The sequence below is a fragment of the Tamandua tetradactyla genome, chromosome 1 (assembly GCF_023851605.1).
Source record: "Tamandua tetradactyla isolate mTamTet1 chromosome 1, mTamTet1.pri, whole genome shotgun sequence".
Classification (NCBI taxonomy): domain Eukaryota; kingdom Metazoa; phylum Chordata; class Mammalia; order Pilosa; family Myrmecophagidae; genus Tamandua; species Tamandua tetradactyla.
Genome location: NC_135327.1, coordinates 103029570 through 103046662, shown reverse-complemented (window position 1 = coordinate 103046662; position 17093 = coordinate 103029570). Strand labels below are relative to the sequence as shown.

The following is a 17093-nucleotide window of genomic DNA, read 5'->3' as shown; positions in this document are numbered from 1 at the left end:
AGATTTTGTCATAATGACCATTGGCAGCAAACAAGGTTTCAATAGGCTCCAGCAGTACCCTTTGGGCTGACAGACACAGGAGAGCTTCGTGCCACTCCTTGTAAGAGTAGGAGAGTTTCCTGGAGGGGAAGAGGCCCTCCCTGAGGCTTAGGTAGCAGTTTGTTCCACCAAACCTGAACATTTCTCATGTTTGATCTTTTTGATTAGAGAATTCCATTTTATTTATAAATGATCAAAAGTATGTAAATTAGTTGCAGTGTTTAATTAAATATATGATTCTCTACTGTGGTTTTCTTTCCAAAACCAGTTACCATTACAAACTGGTAATGTAACAGTCTGAAAAAGATTCTCATAACCAAGGTGTTTTAAATTTAGTCTAATTTTTAAATTATGCCCCCAGTGACTTTTAGGAGGGGAGTGAAATTGCCTGGACAATGATGGAGATATTATGTCCAAAAATGTTGGAAATGGACTGCAGAAACTAAAGGCATTTTTTAAAATGCAAATGCTGATTTTTTCCCCCCTTTTCTTCAAGCATGGCCAGAAATTTGAAATGGTAGGAAGAAATACTGTAGGTTAATATCAACTGTCTTAACAAACCAACTTTCATTGAGGGCTGGAGATACAATGTAAAGAATCTATTTCTACTTTCCTATACCACCAGATGGAAAGAGTACCTCCCAAAACCACAGAGGAGAGAAAGCTATCTTATTTTCTACGTTCCATTGTAAAAAGAATACTTTTTCTCTCGTCTGTTTTGGATTGCTTAGAAGTTTCCCTCCCAAAACAGGATATTGTCCAGGGGAGAAAGATTGGTCTCTTTGCTTTTTTTTTTTTTTTTAATATAATGAGACCAGCTAAAATACTGAGTTCTTTTTGTTGTTATTGGTAAAAAGATTCTCAAGTCTTTTTAATCCATAAATTAATTCAACAGGACAAAAGGCTGTATGTCATCCCATCGTTAATTATCTCCATTCAAACATTTCTCTATAATGAAGAAAAAGAATAGTGATGCCTCTGATGGTTCATACTCATAAATGAGGTGGTTTCTATTTTTGTCAATCATTACGACAACATTAGTAGTACAATAACCAGACTGCCTAGAGCCGAATCATCCTGCAAGGAGCACTGTTCCAAAATAAAAACTGTCCATTTATTGTGTCAACCCCCAGGTCACTGACACTCTGCATCACTTTTGTGGGGAAGCAATGCCACTTTAAATAAATAAGAACATTTCCTGAAGGTCTACATTGTGTCACGCATTTATTTTGTTTAATGTTTAAAATACAATATCTAATTTAATTCCCTTAATAACCCTATGAATTAGGTACTGTCATTATCTCCATTTTTCAAAGGAGAAACTGGGGCTCCGTAGTTTGTTGACCTGCCACGGCCCCAAAAGTGGCAAAGGCAGAGGTAGTATTTAACCTCAATTCTGCAGACTAGAGGCCCCCTTCCCTTGAACACTAAGCTGTACTTTTTACCCTTAAGGGCTCTTCCTAGTAGTGGGTGAGGCTGAGCTTTGTTGTCCTTTCTTTCTTCTGCCTCCTTTTCTTCCGTCCTTCCCTGGAAATGTTTTTCTAGGATAAAGGTCTAGGATGATCCTCTGATGGGTCAGACCCAGGATGAGGTGGTTTCCATTGACTGTTTATTATTAAATGGTAAAATTAATAATACATAGACTGCTATAAAAGACCGCCTAAGGCTGAACCATATCTGAAGCACCAGTGCTACAAAATAAAATTGTCTCCTTTGTAGATGCCACCCCTACTGCATGGACTGGCTCTCATAGGCCGCTGGGGAACGTCCAGTTGATACCCAGAGAAGTCTGAGCTTTCAAGAAAATTACTTCCATTCCTTTCTGCTCTGAGATTTGAGGGCAGAAATCTGAGTATCAGATTGGAACCTAAAGATCAGCTTTAGTGCTGATAAAAATGGACTGCAGAATATGGCTTGGACTCAAAGGCAAAATCCGGTTCCGAATACTCTCCTTTTATCACTCCCCCACACAAGCCAACCAACAAATCAATAAACCAAAATATTGGGGAATGTATGATTTTGGTCCACAAAATATAAATTTATATCCTTTCAGAATATATAGGTAAAAAAAGTACCGTGCCCTAGAGGAAGGTCATTGATTGGGGACATTAAGAGAGATCTACTTGCATGTGTGTGGTCTGTGCTCTCTCTGACTCCTTTCCTCGGAACTTGCCTGCCAGCAAGCTGTGCCCATTCTTTTCTCCTTTGCCTGGAATGCCTCCTAGGGGAAAAGCGGCCAAGCCATGTTCTCCAATCTCACTTTACATCTAATCAAACGGATATTTTCACCCCTGACTGCTTTGTCTATCTTCCAGATGGTTCACAGCTGGAGCAGAATGAGTAATTGGCCCTCCTTCCAAAAACTTCCAACAATCCCAGGATGCGTCAAGCATGTTTTGGTGAAAGAGTTGCCAGAAATCCCAATAGCCCAATAGAGGAAAATTTCAGAGGTAGCCCCACATCAATCCTTAGACCCTAAACCATCAAAACCAGTATTTGCTTTACACATTGTTTTCCTCTTGAAAATGTCCACTATTGATATTCCAGAAGAATTAGAGGTGAGATCCCAACCCTGTGGCTTTTAACCCCAAAAGGAAAACAAATCTGTTTTTCTAAGGGCCAAGTTCCAGGAGCCTCACACAATCTATTTCACTCAGTCTTCTACTTTCCCACCCTTAATCTTTCCTCTCACCAAATGCCACCATCAAGCATGTATGTTTTGAGTATGGTAACCAGATACATTTAGAAAAAATATCTTGTCCTGGAAGTTGTGCCGGGGATGCGCTGTCAGTACAGTTGGCAGCGTCGTGTTCCCAATTCACCACAAAGAACATGTGAACTCTTCGTACCTGACACTTTACACAATATGCTCTCTGGCTTTAAGAAAACATTATTTCATGTTCTTACTCTAATCAGTCTTGTCTGCCAGCCTAGAGAACTGAGAGGTTCATTGTTATATGCAGCTGTCATTTGTTCCATCTCCTGGCTCTCTCTGCCTTCAATATCTTTGTGGTATTTAGTGAAAGTAATTTTCAGTTGGAAATCTTCTGCCCTTTCAGTAAGTGCAAGTATAGCACTTCATCAATGGCCAAAGAATTCCAAGCTATCTGGGATGTATCAGGACAGTTGATAAAACCTCACGGAGCAACCTATGATAGTACATCCCATCATAAATTAAAAAAGAAAAAAAAAAAAGACAGAAAGGGCCTTTGTCAGTGTTTATCTGAAGCGCTTTTATTCTTTGCCCTTGATTTCCTCTTCAGAAAATTGATGCGCCCTTAAATTGAAGCAAGAGGCTTGACAGGTGATGGTTAGTGTGATAACTGCTCAGATTTCATCAGCCAGTGTTTTTCTGGTGGTGCAATTGTCGGAACTTTCAGCTAGATTACCTGTCAGCCACTACATCAGATAAAAGAGGCAGAGTTGAAAGATGCAGTTTTGCCACTGTACCTTATAGGAAATGACAAGTGCAGGTGTGGGAACAGTAGTGAGGAAGAAGCACAATTATTTTCTAATCGGGCTATTTCTTTGAGAAAGTTGGTACCTAAATTGACAACAATTGGGCAAAATTCATTGCGAAATTTGCGTTTTGAAATTTATGAGGAGGAAATTAAAGGAAGAGTCAGTCACGCTGTGGGTAGGGCTAGGCGGTGCTGCAGGCGGTGCCTTTGCTCCCGTTTTATTTGCTCTACGTATTAAAATAGTCACGGTTTATTTTTAGATATAAGGAAAATGTTCCTATTTTGGGTACATCTCAATATGCTGATGTTGAGCCTATATTTTGATCTGCTGTTAAGTTGTTTGAGACTGTGAAGGGAAGCATTATTCCAAGGAAAATTTTACAGAAAAACTTTTCCATCACAAAGATAGGAAATAGCACATTTTGGAGGATTTGTGCAAAGTGAGAATAATTTTGAGGCAATTTTTTTTTTTTTAATTTTAAAAGCAACATAGGAGAAGTCAAGGTAGAGATAAACAACCCCGGTTGGCATTTTTGTGTGTGTGGGCTGTATTTTGCACTATTTCCTAAACTTCAGATAAAATGAAATAATTCCTTCCCTTTCAATCTGTCCCATCCTCAGAAAAGAAATAAGTATTTAAATATAGTTATCACATGACAAATGGAAATTTGTTTTCTCTGAAAAGAAAAAGGAGCACTTTGCTGCACAATAACATGGAAGAGAAGAATAAAACACGGTAAACTGTGATCTCGCTACATTAATTAAGATCACTTGAAAACCCCACTAGAAAAGACTTATTTTCAGAGCTGTTTTTTTTTTTTTACAATTATCTGTGATCATCTGTTTTCCAGAGTGAAGTTTAGCATCCATGTCTGGCTCTGATACAAGAAACAATAGTTTGTTATTGGGACAAAGAAATAATTTTCCGTAGAACTGTCACAAACACATTTAAGTCTTCCCATTTCCATTTAGTTCCACAGCCTTTTCCATGGAATGTCATTGGGGTAGCTCTCACCATAAAACTGTTTATTCCCCAAGCAAGTGGAACTGCTTTCAAGAGTTTGGGTCTTTTAAAATATTAATCTAACAGGAACAGTTGGTATGTATTTATCATACCATTTCTAAAATTTCACTTTCTCATGTTCCCCCCTAATACTCCTCCCGCTGGAGGTAGTTTGCTATAGTAGAAAGAAAACCAAACCAGGGAAGTGGCGTAACATGGTAAAAAAAAAAATTGGATGTTGCACAGAGAAAGGTTGATAATATAGACCAAACTAGAAACATGGTTTATACTGAGAGAGTGGTTGGGGAGAAGAGAGAGGCTAATTATGAACTTTTTCTTTTATACCTCTGCATGTTAGACTTGTATGCCCCTTGAAACTAAAAAACAATAAAGAAATAGAAACATTTAAAATATATATAGTGTTAGAAATTGGTAACCTAGATTTAAATCCTGGCCTTCTAACTTTGGTATGTTGGGCTAGTAATTTTTCTTCTTTGGACCTCAGTTTTCTCATCTGCAAAATGGGGATAATAATAATATCCAGATTATAGAGTAGTTGTGAAGATTAAATTGTATAATCCATGTGAAGTATTTTGCTTATCGAAAGTACCCACTAAATACTAGCTTTCTGGAAAAAAGAGGCCCGAATATTGATCTATAACTAGAAACAAGATATATTTATTTTGTTGTGTTTTGATTTCAATCATGAAGTGGGTAGATTATACGTGATGGTCTCTGAGGCCCCTTCTGTTTCTAACATTTTGTGATTCCATTTAAAATGCGGTTGCAGGGGTATAAAAGCATGCTGATTCCATGGGGAAAAAAAAACCTCAGTTTGCTCTCTGAGTCTACCGAATGCGCCCTCCTCTCAATCATGAGGGTGAGTCTCATGTCCAAGAAGAACATTGCTGCAGATGGCCATGGCCCAGATGTGACCTCGCAGTTGGTTCCGACTTGGGCGGCACCTTTAGTTAACTATTTCCCCACATAAAATCTCTATCTCTGTCAAAGTGAACTCCTTGCAGTCTCTCCGCTTGGCCAGAATTGCTACTCTAATGCTTTTAAAGAATGAAGCCTCTAGCCATTTAAGGAAGCTAAAATGCACTCTCCACTCTTGCGGTCTTACCTTACGCCTTCATCTTATAAGAAAATCTTCCTCCTCCAAATTCAAGTGTCCATTATCCTGCCCGTGGACTTGTGAATTCAATAGGTCCCTCTCTCATTGCATCTCACAGTGTTCTGTGATGAAGGGTTCACTGTGTTTTGGGCTAGATAACTCCAGGATTGATCAGTACAAATTATTAGCAAGAGCATCCCCACTTTGACCTGAGATAAAGCTTTCTGTAATTTCTGCCCCCTTGGTTTAGCTCTGTCTCTTCAAAGCTGTACAGAATACATCTTCTCCCTTGTCCGTGAAATGTGAAATATTTCAAATTTGCTTCATGTTCTCTTTATAATCTCTCACTATCCACATTGGTCTTCAGATGTTCTCATAGGTCACAAGTGCAGACCTTCCGTTTAACTGGACCTTTCTTCTCCATGTAGGCCTTGAAGCACTCTTAAAATGTATCACCCAGAACCAAAACTGTATTTTAGAAATGCTCTGACTGGTATCTCGTAGAGTAGGATCATTATCTCTCCCTGAGCTCTATATTTCAATCTAGGAGTATGTGTTTTACATACATTTTATTTTGCCAGCGTTCTTCAAATATCTCAGTAGAGAAATCTCATTTCTTTTTAAGAAAGGAAAGAAGCTAGTTTGGCCCCACTTGGTTTTAGTGACCACGTTGCTAGCTCTTGTTAATTATCCTTTGCAGACAACCAGCTGTTTAATGATTATTTAAAAAATATTTCCATACTGGAGCAATTGGACATCCAAAAAATGTTCTAATCTATGGTAGAGAAAAAAAAAAGTACCTCAATTTAAGCCTCATAACTGACACAAAAATTAACCCCAAATGATAGTGCATTACCCTAACTTGTATGGTATGCTGAGTTTTTTCTTTTTACTTTTTGTTTCTTTTTTGGAGTGATGCAAATGTTCTAAAAAATTATCACGGTGATGAATATACCACTATGTAATGATATTGTGAGCCATTGATTGCACACCATGTATGGACTGTATTGTGTGAACATCTGTCAATAGAAATATATTTCTAAAAATTAACCCCAAGTGGACCATGGATTTAAATGTAAAATGAAAACTTATAAAGCTTTTAGGAAAAATCTCAGGCCCTAAAGATGTAGAGTTGACACCAAAAGCACGAGTTGTAAAAGGAAAAATATTGATAAATTGGACCTTATCAAAATTAAAACTTTTGCTCTATGAAAGTCCCCAGAAAGAGGATGAAAAGACAACTGCAAAGTGACAGAAAATATTTCCAAACCACGTATTTTATGAAGGATTTATATCTAAGGCCTCACTACATGTATGAGATACATTGATGAACAACTGCTCCTGAGTTGCCTATGTAGTAGTAAGGAACACAAAAAAGTTGGCAGGCAACTATAAGATGTTGATCAATGATCTATTAGGGTAAACTTATTCATTCAACAAATATTTATTGAAGACCTACTGAAGGCAGATACTGTTTGAAGGGCTGAGGAATACAGCAGTGAAAAGAGAAACAAGGACCCTGCTCGTAAGAACTAACATTCTACTGGGGGTTGAGACAGGAAATAACTCGCTATCAAATGATAAATAGATAAAGTAAAATTTCAGCTAATGATATAGGCTATATAGATATTAAAATAGAGCGATTGTGTTAGAAACTAGCTGGATAGCTTCTTCAGATTGCATGGTCTCAGAAGATCTCTCTGAGAAGGTGACGTTTAGGATGAGGTCAGATCAATACAAAGAATCCTTTATATGAAATCTAAGAGGAAGAACATTCCAGGTAGAAAACAGCTAGTAAATAACATTAATTCCAGAATAAGATTTGTAGTAAAAATTGCCAGTTATCCTCTTATATCCATCTTGCCTCTAATTTTAGCTAGGCATGTATGTTTCCAGAATGAAATCTATACATTCCAGCTTCCCTTGTAGTGTGATATGACCATGCTACTGAGTTTTGGCCAATAGCATGAAAACATATTGAAGTATCCCCTTTAACATTCCTCTGGCTGGGATGTGAATGTGATGGCTGGAGCTCAAGCTGACATTTTTGACCATGTGGTACAAGCCATGATGTAGAGATGGTGGGTAACAAGATTGGTTGAAGCCTGGGACTCTGATGCTTATGGAGCTACCATACCAGCCCTAAGTCACTTATCCCTGGATCTTTTTTATTTGAGAGTAAATATGTGTAAGATCTTTATATTTGTTTTTTCTGTCACATGCAGGTGAATCCAAGCCTAAGAAATGTAAGATCCACATACCAGGAACAGAAAGAAGAGCAGTGTAACTGGAGTACAGTGACAAAGGAAAGGTTGTATTAGATGAAGCCAAAGGAATAGCAAGGTTCCAGATCATATAGTGCTTTGTAAACCAGTATATAGAGTAAGATTTGATTCTGAGTATGATGGAAAGCCACTGGGTTATTTGGAGCAGGGAAATACACAGTCTGATTTATGTTTTAAACATTTACTCTGGCTGGCTGCAAGGTGGCAAAAGTGAAGTGTGGGAGTTAAATACATGACTATTGAATTATTCTAGGCAAGAAAGTCTGAGAAAAGTAGACAGATTTGGGATATGTTTTTGAGAGAGTGTTAACAGGACTCCTGCAAGATTGGATTAGAAGGTTATGGAATAAAAATCAAAATAACTCCTAAATTTGGGATTTGAGCAAGTAAATGGGCAGTGATGGGGAAAGATTGGGTAGAAGCAGATTAACAAGGAAAACCCAAGAATTCTGTTTTGGCCAGGTTAAATTTAAGTAGACCTAATTGGGCTCCTTACGAGGAGGTCAGGTTGGCAGTCAGATATAAAAGATTGGATTTCCAGGAGAGGACAGGTTGGAAAAAGTGATTAGAAGCCATTGACATGGGACTGAACAGACTTACCACTGGAGCAAGTATAGAAAGATGGAGAAAAGAGTCCCAGAGTACATCTCTGCAGTGTAGGGGCAAAATGGAAGTTCCCCTCAGCTAGTTGTGGGGGTGTGAAATGGGGTGGTTAAAGGAGGTTTTCTTCAGAAAGTCCTGTGGTGAGACATGAAGAGCGAGTGGGAATTGGTCAGGCAAATGGTGATGGAGTTGTAGTGAAATTGCTCTAGGCAGAGGGAATGGCATAAGCAAGAGTGCAAAAGCATTTGAAGAACTGGAAGTTCATTAGAGATGGAGCAAAGAATAAGGGTCAGGGGTGGGAGATGGGGGATTGTGGTGGTTGAGTTTAATGATAAAGGTGGAAACGAGAGGATTTAGATTTTGAAGAGGTTGGTAAGGAATTTGAGCATCATTGTAAGAATAATGGAGAGCTACTGAAAGTTTTCAAGCAAAGAAATTATCAGTCAGAAGAAGCTAAATAACATGGTTAAGAGCTAGAATTGGACTCCAGAGCTAGAATGTTGGTTTAAAATCTCAGATCAACCATTTACTAGTTATGGGACCCAGAGAAGTTACACAGACACATGGTGCCTCAGTTTCCTTATTTGTAAAATGGAAATAACAGAATCTAATTTATAAGAGTGTTGTAGGGTCCAAATGGTTGTAAAGTGCTCAGAATATGTCCGATAAAGTTAACTACTTTCATAGTTGAGTTGCTACACTAGAATTAGTGGGGAAATTGGTGTAGCTATCACAATATTCAGATGAGAGTTGACTGTAGCCTCAGTGAGGGTGGTGGCAATGGGTACTGCCAGGAGTTAATGGCTTCAAGACACATTTAGAGATTAGCATTAGTCCTTTGTGACTGATCAGATAAACATGGATAAAGGTAAAAGTCAATGAAGTCATTGACAAAAGTCAGTGGTGGAATTTATGGCTTGCTTAGCTGTCTGAGAAAAGCCATCAAAGAAGAAGTAGGTTTAGAGGAGAAGACAATGAGCTCGGTTTTGAAAATGTTGAATTTGAGGTGCCTATATATCATTAGAATGGAAATATCCAGAAAGCATTTTGATATACAGGTCTGGAGTTCAGGAGACAGCTCTGGGCATTATTGCCTTAGTTGGGCGTTATTGGGATATAGTCACATTATGGATGGAGATTGAATCCATGGCAGTGGATAAGACTGTTCAGGAAAAGTGTCAGATAAGAGAAGACCAAGCTCCAAACCCACTAGATGTTAGGATGCATTCTTTGGCGGCGTGTGTGCATGGGCCAGCAGTTTATAAGGCACAAGATACACATGATATTATTTCTTGCAAAGTCTGTTTTACTTGATAGAATGTAAGAGTTTTTTAAGTTGCTCGTTCCACAAAGATTTACTGGGTACCTAATTTGTGCCAGGTACTCTTTTACAGGCTGAGGAAACATCAGTGAACACCAGCGACTCTCCTCACTGAACACACATACAACTTCTTTCTTTCACGGAGCTTACTTCCATGAGAGAGAGGCAAAATAAACTTGTAAATTATATAGTGTATTAAAAAGTGATATGTACCATGAAGAAAAATAAAGAAAGGAAAGAAAATAGAGAATGCCGGATTAGAGCATAAGGGCAGCTTGCAATTTTTTATGCAATTTTATTATTTTATTGAGATATATTCACATGCCAAATAATCATCAAAAGTGTATAATCAATGGTTCACAGTATCATCATATAGTTGTACATTCATCACAATAAATTTTTTTTTTAACCCCTAAAGAGTGGGAGAAAGAGCAAAGGTGATGGTGGAGTTATACAGAGATGGTCGGGTTTAACAAATGAGTATGAGTGCTGGAATCATTATACTGATACTTCTTTTAGTCTCCAGTACCTTAGAGCAGCTAGAAATAAAAACCTTAAATTGTGGAATTGTAACCCATAGCAAACTCTGAGATCTGTTCTATAAGTAATTGTTGTGATGTACTTTGAAATTTATTGCTTTTATGTATATATGTTATTTAAAGAGAAAGAGGAGTAGCGCAGAGAAGATAGAATTTAACAAATGAGTAGGACTGCTGAATCATTACAGTGATATTTCTATTGGTCTCAGTGTCTTGGAGCAGTTAGAAGAAAAAATGAAAAATCGTGAAACTGTAACCTGTGCCAAACTTTAAAGTCTGTTCTATAATTGTTTGCTAAAATGTACTTGGAAATTTGAATATATTTTTTGTATATATGTTATATTTCACAATAAAGAGAAAAATCTAAAAAAAAAGCAAGCAAATACACAAAAAGGAATTTACTAAGTGCCTGTGGACTGCTGTTTTGTTCTTTTTCCTGCTTTCCTTCCATTTTTAAATAGAAGGAATCAATAATTTTTTAACAATAATTTTTTAACATTTTCATTATACTAAAGAAATACATATAAGAATAAAAATGAAAAAGAATACCCAAAACATCCCATACCCTCATCACTCCCTATTATTTATTTATTTTGTGTCCTAATTTTTTTTACTCATCTGACCATACACCGGATAAAGTGAATGTCAGCCACAAGGTTTTCACAATCACATGGTCACACTGTAGAAGCTATACAGTTGTACAATTATCTTCTCGAGAGTTAAGGCTACTGGACTAGTAAACTTTCCTTATAGTTCAACAGTTTCAGTTATTTCCATCTAGCTATTCAAATACACTAAAAACTAAAAATGAATTTTTATACATTGCATAAGACTAACCTCCAGAATGACCTCTCAACTCTATTTGAAATCTTTCAGCCAACGAAACTGTGTTTCATTTCTCTTCCCCCTTTTGGTCCAGAAGGCTTTCTCAGTCCCATAATGCCAGATTCAGGTTCATGCCCAGGAGTCATGTCCCATGTTGCCAGGGATATTTATACCCCTGGGAGTCATGTCTCACATAAGGGGGAGGGCAGTGAGTTTACCTGCTGAGTTGGCTTAGAGAGAGAGAGGTCACATCTGAGCAATAAAGCAAGGTTCTCTGGGTATGACTCTTAAGCATCGTTATTAGTAGGTTTAGCTTCTCCTTCACATGAATAAGTTTCAGAAAGGCAAGCCCCAAGATCTAGGGCTTGCCTATTAAATTGGTAGTCCCCAAGTGCTTGTGAGAATATCAGAAATTCCCCAGATGGGTACATTGCAAATACTTTTTTATTTTCTGTCCATATGACTCTGGGATGTGTTGGGCATCGCACTAACCTGTACAAACCAACAAGGGCTCACTCCCTATTCAAAATTCCATGCAATTATGGTGTCCGAGAAGACTGATCATGTAAGTTAAATTAGATAGTGTGCTACAGAAAATATAAATTTTACACCAAATAGACATCTCTTCCTCTGATCTCACCCAGAAGTTAAAGTTTTAACATACAGTGAATATCATCCTTTACCCTTTACTGATTTACCTTAGTTCTAAAAAGGCTTGAAATTTTAAATGAAGTCTAGGATGGCCTCTCTTCAGCTTGAAGCGGGTGAGAGAATGAGTCATGAACTGCCTGTTGCAAGAACGTTCTAGGTAGAAGGAACAGCAAATGCAAAGACCCTACAACAGAAGTGTGTCTAGTGTGTTGGAGGAATAGCCAGGAGGTCAGTGTGACTAGGAAAAAGCATTTGGAAAGTAGAGTAACAGAGGAGGTCAGAAAAGTGACAAGAAGGCAAACAGATCATGCAGGGTCACACTGGCCATTGGAAGAACTTGGTCTTACACTCTGAGAAAACCAGACGCCATTTGAGGTTTTAACCAGAGTAGAGACACCATCTGACATACAAAACATATATCAGATTTCCCTAGCTGCCCTGGCAAGAGTGTGTGGAACAGAGAGGGAGAGGACAATTAAGAGGCTATCGTATTATCCAGATGAGAGATAATGGTGGTTTGGACCCAGGTGATAATGAGAAGTGGTCAGACTCTGGATGCATTTTGAAGGTAGAATCAATAGAATTTCCCAACAGATTGGAAGTGGAGTGTAAGAGGAAGAAAATTCCTGAAATTCCTAAATAGCATACTTTGGTTCATAGCACAGGTTCATCTTTGGTCCGTCTGAGGTCACCACTCTTTATTCTCTTTATTTATAACCTATTCACTTTCCCATCCCTTCTCCCCAGTAGAAATCTTTCCTAATGCATATGTTCCTGGATATCTGCTTCCTCCTTCCCTCCCTTCCTTCCTCAAACGTTTATTGAATACTCAGTAAAAGAAAGGAGTTGATGTTCAGTGTCTGAGTACCAAAAATGAATTAGAAGCTAATAGTTCATTAGAGGTGAGAGGAAAATTATACCACAATGCACAATATGCTAAAGTAGAAGTTTGTATGAAGTGCCATGGGAACATAGCAGAAAGAGACTTTAACTGTTATTGGAGGAATGGTGAAGGGGTGCTTCACTGGGTGATGTTATGCTATTCATTTACAGATTTTATAATTACAGTTCTTTATTTTTAATTCATCATCTAATTTTAAAAATTATTTGATTTATTCCCTTACATTTCAATGTCATTGGGCAATGAAGACAAATTATTCAATTGCCATTGCTTGATAATGAAATTATGCATAAAATGTTACAACATATTTAACAATCAATACGTTTGTTTGGTAGAAATTCAATCTAATTTGCCAATCCCTTTTCCCAGAAGCAAGCACTCTTGTGACTTTCTTGTTTGCCTATACACATAGTGTCTTCTCCCCAACCTTTTCATTATATCAGAGCACTGTTTTGTTCCTTGCTTCTCAGCAGTCCTATAGTTTATCAAATCTTAACAGATGAGTCCAGGTTTGCTAGTCAGAGAAGGACAAGGTGGGAGCCATGCAGGGCAAAAAACGTGCAAGTGGATGGAGGATGGAGGTAGCTGGGATGCTCCATCCTTGAAGAGCTTGGCGATGAGGAGGGCTGAGCAGGTCTGAGTTTTGGAGCATAGGTTGTGGAGAAAAGGCAGGAAATGGCCTCTGTGGTTTAATCTAAAGGGGCTGTATAGAACGATGAGGCAGACCCTCATGGTATAGGGAATTTATCATATGCTAACAATCGGGAAAATGGATTAGTCAGTCGATAATGCTGGGGCAATGTCAAGGCCATCTGAAAAAAAAAGTTTAATCTGTTCCTTTCATCATTTATCAGGATTGTCTCTGAGAGATTCAAAGGTTTAAAAATTGAAACCATAAAAGTAATAGAAGACAGCATGAGAGAATCACTTTATAATGTTGGTTTGAAAAACATATTTTTAATTATGAGAAATAAGATAATAGAAAAATTAATAAATTGATAGAAAAATAACTTTTAAAACCTCCAAAAGGAGGGGGTGCGAGGATAGTTCAGTGGTAGAATTCTCACCTGCCATTCAAGAGACCTGGGTTCAAATCCTGACCCATGCACTTCTTAAACTAACGATAAAGCAAACAAAAAAACAAAAAACAAAAATTAAAAATCGTGCTGCAATAAGGGGAAACTCACAAGGAAAAAGAATTAAATGTGACCCCCACCATACAGCATATAAAGATGAAACCAAAAAAGAACCTCTGAAAGGAAACCAAAACAAACAAGAACAATAAACAAATCAGAGAAAAAACACACAATAGGAAAATATTTACATGTTAAACAAAGCTAATTGCCCTACTATGTAAAGGGATTAAAAAATTATTAAAAACTCAATAGAAAAATGATCAAAGGATTTGAAAAGAGTTTATAGAAAAATCAGGGTTCTTTAATGCATAAAAAAAAAGCCCAGCCTCACTCCTTTCCTGTATGAGAAAAGTAATCTGAAATCATACCGGGATACCACAGTTCACAACTGAACTTGTTACCAAACTTCCAAGTTTTCCAAAATCTAGACATTTATTAACATTTTTGTTTTCAAGGCTAAGGGAAATAAGCAATTTCATACATTGCTGATAGGAGCATAAACTGATGCATCACCTATGGAAGAAAGTTTGGTACTATCTTCCAAAATATAGAGTATATAGCTTTTGACTGAGCAGTTTCCCTTCTGGAAATTTTCCCTACAGATAAACTTGTGCATGACTGCAGCACTGTTTGTAACAGCAGGTAACTGGCATCAACCCAACTGTCTACAGACAGGGGTCTGGCTTAATTAATTATGGTATATCTATACAATGGAATGATTCACATTGGAATAAAAAATGAACATCTCCTTGTATCAACATGGAAGAATTTTCAGATATATGAAATGGAGAAGAGAAATATGCTAGATAAAGTGTATTATATGCTACCTTTGCCAAAGAGAAAATACAAATGCAAATGTATAGTCTATCTTTCTATAAGAAACCTTGGGCACACGCAAAAAACTAATAGAAGTTGTACTGTGACTGGAAGGTTGTGGACACTGACAAATAACAGTGGTCGAAGCATTTTCACCATATATGTTTTCATATTTGTTCATTTTTTAATTATGAAGCTGTATTAGCCACCTTTTCTTTTTTACAAAAAGGGTATCTCTATCTCACTCAGCATTGCAATATTTCAGTTATTAGCTATATGCATTTCGTGCATTGTGGTTTTGCATTTGCTTATTATTCTTTTTTTTTTCTTTTCCGGTGGTTTACTTTTTAAGATTTGGTCAAGGGTAAGTTCAGCAAGCAGACCTCTGCCTGTAGCATTTTCTATGCATTGAAACAAAGGGGGAGGATTAGAAATCACAGGAGGAATATTTTTGATGTGCTCTCTGACTTATGGTCAAAGCTCTTTTGTCATCTGATACCTGACAGAGGTGGAGGTAAAGTTGTATAACATGAAAAATGATTGGGTTCTCATTTCAAGGCCAACATGCTTCTGCTTAAAAAAAAAGAGGTTAAGTATTTCTACTTCCAAACGAGTAGCACTGGAAGTGGATAGAGAATGAGGCAACTTGAAAGGCTGTGAGATAGGAGAATGAGATGCCAATATCAGCACCCCCACGCAAAGGACAAGAGAGAAAGGATCCAGGGGGCCAAGGAAACTGCCTGTTCAAAGGGAGAAGGGAAGCAAATATCAGGGAAATGTGAACAAGAGGCTGATTAAACACTGACTTAAATAAGGGTTAGGACTGAGAAAGAGCCCCAATACCCCAAATATCCCAAAGAAGTGGAGTTGAAGCCTTACTGCTGAAATGTTGAGATTTTAAAATCAAAGATGCCAACAGCTAAAACTATGACGAGAATAATTAGGGTACCATGCTTAGTACTTCTCAGCTGGTAATTTTTTTCTTCACTTGCTTGTTTTCATTCTGTATCTCCTGTTACTGTCCCATTCTATTTAGTTCAGAAGCTCTCGTTTTAACATGAGCAATAGCTGTTGACAGTTTCCAGAAAACAGGAGGAGACTGGAGAGAGAAAAAGGACAGGTAGGTAGGTAGATAGACAGACAATTAGTTCTGGTAACTGCAGATTAACCTTCCATAAACCCTCTCCCAGTGGGAAACTAATTGAGGTTGTGGATTTTCAGGTTTCAGAAAGCAGATCAGATGTGGTTGGATCTGGGTAAGCAAGGAGGCTGGGGGCATGTAGTGATGCTGGGAGGTGGGAGAGACCAGATAATGTGGAGCTTTATAGGTTGTGTGGTAAAGGGTATGAATTTTATTCTAAGCGGATTCTAAATCCGTAAATTTTTTAAACATTTCATTTTCCTATGAAATGCTGTGTACAAAGTTGAATTATTTAAAGATGAGGTGGGTGCCGACACGGAGACTTGGTGTTTTATTTTTTGTGGTTTTCTTTCTGAGGTTCATGGTCTGGGAATCAAACTCAAGTCTCCTGCATGGAAGGTGAGCATTCTAGCACTGAACCACTCATGCACCCTGAGACTTAGTATTTGAAAAAAGTTTTTATCTACAATTTAGGTCAAAATGTGCCCCATTTTAAAGAGCTGCTGGTGGTTATGAAATTGTCTTAAAGATTCAAAAACATATATTTTAAAGATACTCAAATTGAAGATGGTATACAACCTTTATTTTTTTTAACATTTAAAGTTTTTATTTATTTATTTAATTTTTAAATTAAAAATTTTTTTAAACGTAACAAAAAATATGGAATACTTCACAAATTTGCATGTCATCCTTGTGCAGGAAATTATCTTCTCTGTATCATTCCAATTTTAGTATATGCGCTGCCGAAGCGAGCACGCAAACAACCTTTTTGTGTAGACTATCTGAAGGGAGAGTGATAGACTCAAGACACCTCATGTTTTAATATGTTGAGAAACCTATTTTTAATATCTCCAGGACAGTGTTACTTTGGGACACAGACATGAAAACTCTCATTTCTAGTTGTGACATGGTTTGTCATCACGTGGAAATGCGGTGTTTATAGAATTGGTCTGCAATCAGCTTCCAGGGAATAAGTCAACACATCAGAAAACTATGTCATAAAAATAAGATTCCCTTGAGTTATAGCAGAGAACCCTGGACCCTGTTATTCATCCTGACAATAGATCTTTTAATTGGGACTAGATTTTAAAAATTTCATTAGCTTTGAGTTTTCCAGAAGTCCTGAACTGCTGAGGCATCAGTTCAACAAGGTCCCTCCTAGGGGTCACAAATCCTCTCAGGCCAGCAGGTGGAAAGGAAGTTCCTCATCACTACATATAGTAATCCCCTGCTAGATAAAGCATAATTCATTATA

General features: G+C 37.6%; 1 non-coding gene across 1 annotated transcript; it reads right to left on the bottom strand.

Moving 5' to 3' along the window:
* Window positions 1-16492: 16492 nt before the first annotated feature.
* LOC143653344 (U6 spliceosomal RNA) lies at window positions 16493-16594 on the bottom strand. The gene has a single exon (XR_013161255.1). It is a non-coding gene; the product is annotated as a U6 spliceosomal RNA (small nuclear RNA).
* Between the last annotated feature and the right edge of the window lie 499 nt (window positions 16595-17093).